The sequence below is a fragment of the Epinephelus moara genome, chromosome 4 (assembly GCF_006386435.1).
Source record: "Epinephelus moara isolate mb chromosome 4, YSFRI_EMoa_1.0, whole genome shotgun sequence".
NCBI classification, from domain to species: domain Eukaryota; kingdom Metazoa; phylum Chordata; class Actinopteri; order Perciformes; family Serranidae; genus Epinephelus; species Epinephelus moara.
Window position 1 is genome coordinate 41599869 of NC_065509.1, and position 6832 is coordinate 41606700.

Genomic DNA, 6832 nt, shown 5'->3' on the forward strand with positions numbered 1-6832 from the left:
GGATATCTGGCATGAGACTGGACCTTTGTGCAAAGTTTGGTGAGTTTTCACCCATGGGAAGTATGATTTCCTCGGAAGAAGAAAGAAGAAGAAAGAAGAAAGAAGAAAGAAGAAGAAGAAGAAGAAGGAAGAAAGAAGAAAGAAGAAAGAAGAAGAAGAAGAAGAAGAAGAAGAAGAAGAAGAAGAAGAAGAAGACCTAGGATTACAATAGTGTCCTGGCAGCTTAGCTGCCCAGACCCTAATAAAACTGCACATTTTCAAGTGGCCTTTTACTGTGACCATCCCAAAGCACACCTGTGTAGCAATGATGCTGTTCAATCAGCATCTTTATGTCACACCTGCCAAAGGAGACCTGCTCACTGACAGAGTTTAACAAATTTCCGATCAAAATTTGTCAGCAATAAATCTACTGAGTGCATTAAAAAGTCTCAGCTCTTTAAGTTCAACTTGTGAAAAATGGTGTTGCGTTTAAATTTATCTTCACAATGCAATTTAAAACCAAATAAAATATTTATCTTTTTTTAATTTGTTTCTTCTTTGTGGTTTATTTGCTGTAGTTGTCTCTGGAGTGTTTCACTCATAATGATATGTTATCTCACACTAGAACTGAGCTGTTTTACATAAAGGAAATCAGATGTAAAAAATACTATGTTCCTGTTTCGTGTGTGTGTGTGTGTGTGTGTGTGTGTGTGTGTGTGTGTGTGTGTGTGTGTGTGTGTGTGTGTGTGTGAGAGAGAATCATTTCACTGCAGGTATTCATTCGCCTGCAGGAACGTTGCAACTGCTGCAGTAAATAAACACGAGCACCACTTCCTCTTCCCGGTTCTGTCGGCCAATCGAAGACACACAAACCCAGTTCCTAGAAACACAGCGAGTGCTGCAGCTTAATGGTTTCCTGGCTTGAACAGGTTCACACTAAATATTTGTAATAAATGTCACTCCCAGTAGCTCGAAACAGCCGGGTGGGGTTGGAATACAAACACGTTAACACCTGCTGCTGCAGTAAAACACAAACTATCACAGGTGTCTGCACAGAGCTGTTGTTCAGTGACATTAACATGCGCACCAATTACAACAGGTTAGGTCTTAAATCAGCATTAAATTTAAAAATATCTACATCCATCCATCCATTTTCATCTGCTTTTCTGGAGCCGGGTCACAGGGACAGCTAGCCAAGCAAAGCACCCCAGACATCCCTCTCCCCAGCAATGCTTTCCAGCTCCTCCTGGAGGACCCCATGGCGTTCCCAGGCCAGATGAGATATGTAATCCCTCCAGTGTGTTCTGGGTCTGCCCTGGGGCCTCCTACCAGTGGATGTGCCCGAAACACCTCAAACAGGAGGCGCCCAGGAGGATCCTGATCAGATGCCCGAACCACCTCAACTGACCCCTTTTGACGTAAAGGAGTAGCAGCTCTAGTCCGAGCTCCCTCCGAATGTCCGAGCTCTTTACCCTATCTCTAAGGCTGAGCCCAGACACCCTTCAGAGGAAACCCATTATGGCTGCTTGAATCCATGATCTCATTCTTTCGGTCACTACCCAGAGCTCATGACCATAGGTGAGGGTTGGGACGTAGCTGGACCAGTAAATCGAAAGCTTTGCCTTCTGGCTCAGCTCCCTCTTCACCAGGACGGTCCGGCGCAGCACCCGCATCACTGCAGAAGCCGCACCAAACTGCCAATCTTTCTCACGCTCCATTCTGCCCTCACTCGTGACCAAGACCCCGAGATACTTGAACTCCCTCACTTGAGGCAGTAACTCACTCCCAACCCAGAAACATGTAGAAAAAAAAAAGCAGCAGCAATCACAAAAACTTCTTTGGCTAACACAATTAAAGTCACTTTAATTTCCATTTCTCTGGTGTGACTAACAAGATCAAAATGAAGGGAGGTTTCTCCTTCTTATCGACTCCGCCAACACAAAGTAAAAACAGTATCAGGCTTATTTCGTTTTGGAAAATGTAGTAAAACGATAACTGAGCAAAAAGTAAGAAAGAAGTCCAGAAACATGAACGGAACATGACAGATCGCTGAGTGGAAAACATTAAAATGTCAACAGTCTGCGGCTGTGACTGATCAACATGGAGTCGCATGAACATGAAGTAGGCCGGCAATGTGTCGGTCAACGACAAAGGGTTAAAACGTGTCAGTATTTCTGGGCCAGAGTGGGCGTTCACAAAGATATTACACCTCTGGATGTTTCATCTCCGAGCTGAAACTCAACACCTTTCCTGTTTGTGACGCAACTCCACTTCCTTGTAATTACATGTGGGTGTCAGGGGAGGAAATTCCCAACAGACATGAAACAGCAGAGGAGTGTGTGTGCATGTGTGTGTATGTGTGTCTGTGATAATATAAACCCGGACAGGTCTAGACAAGCAGAAGATTCTTTAACCTAAAACTCAATTTGTGTCTGTGACTTCTACTGATGTCAGCTGTAAAACTACAGACACACACACACTGCCAAAGCTGCACAGCTCACTCCATTATTTCAGTATATATTAACAATTATTGTTTCAATGAGAGAAAAATGTATGGAAAGTTTTGTTTTGCACCTGGACTGACATCTGAATAAACTCATGTTCAGATGTACCCGAATTCTGTGCAGGAGTTCACAGGAAACAAGTGAAAAAACAAATTAAAAAATTAACTCATTCTTTGGACCACAGCCAAACTCTCAACCAAACTTAATTGAAATGTCTTTGTTTTTGACTTATTCTGCAAAACTGAAAAAAATCACCAGCAACACAAGCAATCAGTGGTGAGGAGTCAGAGGTCAGACGTCAAAGACAGAAACAAAAATAAATTAAAAATTTGTTATAAAACGATAATGGAAAAATGAACAGCACAGATGCAGAAAATTAAATTTTAAAATGATGAACAGCCATGTCCCATTTAGGGTGTAATAAAATACTATAAAACTAGACAGAGAAACAAACAGTAAGGACTATTTTATTATATGTATGTACATATGTACACATTAAAAACGACCACAGCCTAATTTATTATGCTATTAAATGTTCAATGAGTTTGTGTGAATGTGTCTGAATATAAATCTGTGGAGTCCAGCAGGTGTCATGTCAGCAAAGAATAATATTTTTAGCACACAAATCATTCTCAAATGAATAACTTGTGCTCTTGAATTTGTGATTCAGTGCTCATGATACGTTCACAGAAATTACTTTTAGTGCACGCAGGTTATCTTTATTAATTAAAACAGTGTTGCCCAGTCATGAACTACTAATTTCTCCTCTTAAAATAACAACTCATGCTCATAAAGCCCGGTATACACTGTGTGATTTTGGGCTGTCCCAGATGAGAGATGACTACCAAGAAAGAAACGTGGTGACATCTTTGGTCGTGGCCATAAAATGGTGGTCCTGTGTCGCACACAGAGAGAGGTTCAAGGATGGCCGTCACGGTCTTGCAATCAAAGACAGCCTGGGATAAAATTCTGACAGTGACCATCTAACTGTGTGATGTTACCACCTATATCCTTTAACCAACCAATATAAATGCAGCATGAAATGACGCAATGGTGCTTAACCAAAACAAACAGACAGATAGCAGCTCGCCATGGAGGCAAAACACGCTGAAAGAAATGTGTGTGATTCCAGCAAAGAGGAAAACCTTGCCTGTATGATGTGTCCTCCAGCTCTGACCATGATCGTGTACAGAAGGACGAAGCATGGAAGTCGTGCTATGTTGTACATTTTAAATTGGTTGTTTTATGTCTTTACTTATGTTTTCAGGTCTCACTTCAAAATGACAACTCGATCTTTACGGGAATTACCTGATTAAATAAACACAGTGTTTTATCTTTGACAGTCATTAAACAGATTGTGTTACAGAAGGACAAATTGTTTCAGTTTAAAAACCTCAATAATGACTTGTTTTCCTTTGACACCAGTGTATTTTTCAATTCTTTGCAATGGGAGCACCGTGTATTTACACTAAATTACAAATGCCAGCAGCTTAACGAGGCGCTGAGCGTCTATGCTGCCCTGAACGCTGCATGTTTGCAAGGTTTTCTTCTGTGTGCCAAGAGCTGAAAAATGTTCAGCTTTGGGAAAACGCTGCACTCGTCACTGACACTTTTTAGTCACCCAGTAACAGTGGAGGTGGAGGGGGGACAAATAGCCTACCACAAAGACCAACCGTCACATCTTACATGCACAAGTGCTGCACAACAACAGAGGAGGAGAAATATGTTAATATACTGTGTATATATATTTTAATATATGTTTCCTCTCATTAACCCACACAGACCAGCGGGTCCCTCCGCTCTCTCTATGTGCTTCTGCCTTCTCGTAATCCAAAGCAAAAACTCTACCACAGTAGTTCCCAACTGGTGGGTCGTGGTCCAAAATGGGGGTGAGTCTATTCTGAATGAACCACAAGTGACTCAAAGCGTGTCAAGTCCGAACAGTGAATTTCCAGCACAGAGCTTTTATTTTGAAGTGCCGTTTCCTGCTGTAGAGTGAGTGACTAACGGACAGCCACTAGCTGGACGACATGTCCAAACACAAGTATGACACTGAATATATCAAACTGTGTGGACCTTTAATGACTAAGGAGAACTTTGGACCGGATGGGAACCACTGGTTATTCTGTAACGTAGCAACCAGAGCGTTTCAGCTGAAAAAACACTGCAGCTCCAAAACGCTCTCAAGCGCTCCCAGCTGGGCATTCCCTGAGGAGCGCCTGGCATTTCAGACTGGAAAACCGTTTTGGTGGACACGAAGCTTCATCTAACAAATCTGTCGTTTGTGAGTAATTTCCAAAAATTCCTGGAACGTAATTTGGTAATAAATAGACAGTGTTCAATTGGTCAACTTCAAATGTATGAATCTGAGGGTTTGTCTACAGCGAGGTGTGGACTTCAACATTTACAAAGAATAAAGCTTCTGATAATAAATAAATACTGAAGAAATATTTACTGTTGATATCGAGCACTTCTTTTAGGGGAATTCTTATTTTCTCCTACAACCAAATTACAGACGTCTTTCCAGGAAACGACTGAGGGAATTATTGGGAAATTACAGACCTGTAAAATCAAGTCCGTAAAACAAACCACTTTAGGTTTCTTGAGAACTTCTTGGATACAAAGTGAGGAGGGATACGAACAACGAACACGCTGTAACAGGCTATTTGACAGCACAAATTATGGATTTGAGGGATGGTTTACAAATTATAAAGAAAAAAAAATCACGTTTCTGATAAAGATGTCAGTTTGGTGAGTCAGAAACATCATCATCATCATCATCCCACTGGTCCTACCAGAACAGGAGGGGTTTTCCCACTCTGCAGCCTCGACACGCACCATGAACACACTTATCTGACACCAAACACAGAGACACAGAAAAAGACTTCCTGCTTTGTTCGCATGACCTCATCTCATTCATGACAGAAAATATCCATCTGAACACCTCAATAAATATTTTAAATACGTCAATTAATGACGTGACATCAAAAGATTTTTTTTTTTTCTTTACGAGGCAGCTCCTCCTCCTTCAGCTCTGCTTCTTATCTCTGCCACGTCATCACTTTAATGCAAATTCTTTTTTACTTAACCACAAAATTTGACACTAGTTGAGTTCCCAAATCATCCAAGTGAGTTCAAACACGTCCAGTTTCCGCTTTTTAATCCTCTAATTTATAAAAAAATGTCTTTCAAGGACTTCCTACATCCTTCCTCTTTTGAAAATACTGGAAGTTCTGAACTAAATTAAATAAAATTAAGAAAAAATCATTTATTTTTGCACATTATTATCCGAAAATGTCTTTAAATAATTGTTTCTAAAAAAGAAGAACAAATGATTTCACATCACCGGCCAACTTCTTGTTTTCAGGATTATTAGATGTGACGACACTTGAGAAGAACGTCTGTCAGGACGTGTCTAAAATCTGGATTCGTGTGAATCAAATTTCAGATATATTTCTACAGTAAAGTGCGGTAAAGTCAGAGAGTAGAGGCAAGAGAGTCAGACTGCAGCAGGAATCTGGGGATTTCCCGTCTCCTCTTGTTTTAGTCAGAACATGTGGGAGCTTCAGACTCCAAACACCAACAGAAACACCATGAAATATAAAGTCCTGTAAATATGAGGGAGTCTCACATAGAACCTCAAACCACACGGGGTCATCTGATACGCAGATGGAGTTTGTGGGAGATTTCAAGAACTGATAAAATGGTATTTTTGGTTGATATTGACAATAAATCAAATATGTAATTTCTAAATGACAAAATCGAAATAAGAAATAATTCTGATAGCTCTCTGGTGTCTGATTCTGAGAAAGCGGTGGTCCGTTGGGACCAGAGACAGATTCTGAACAACACTGAGCTGTGGTTACTTTCCTTTTTGTGATGCACCTAAACATTTTTCATTTTCTCGATTTAATCACTTTATTGTTTAGTCTGTAATACGTCAGAAAAAAGACCCTAAGTTGTGATATTAACATGTCTTGTTTTATCTGACCAACAAACCCAAAGATTTTTACTTCACTGTCAACAAGACTAAAACAACCCAAAATACATTCACCGTTAACTAACTCAGAAACTACCAACACCTTGGTATTTTTGCTCAAAAAAACAACTTCACTGATTGTCAAACAAGTTGCTGATTAATAAGTCTCTATATAGTCTCTACATTCACTGAATGTAGAGTCTGTAGGCAAACCCCGGAGATCTTGCCTCCGGAAGAAGAGTGGAAGAGCCCTGGTTTCCGGTTGTAGGCTGTTTGTAGTCCGCGTGATATTGACCAATCACGTTTGAGCCGGCTGCAGTTGTTGCCAGGTTAAATGGTCCATGCGGTGAACTAACGAGGCGGAACATAA

At 40.7% G+C, this 6832-nt stretch overlaps 1 protein-coding gene across 1 annotated transcript in view; it reads right to left on the reverse strand.

Annotated features, from left to right (window-relative positions):
* The window catches only part of nfkb1 (nuclear factor of kappa light polypeptide gene enhancer in B-cells 1), a 44251-nt gene that overhangs the window by 21077 nt on the left and 16342 nt on the right, over positions 1-6832 (reverse strand). The window lies entirely within an intron of this gene.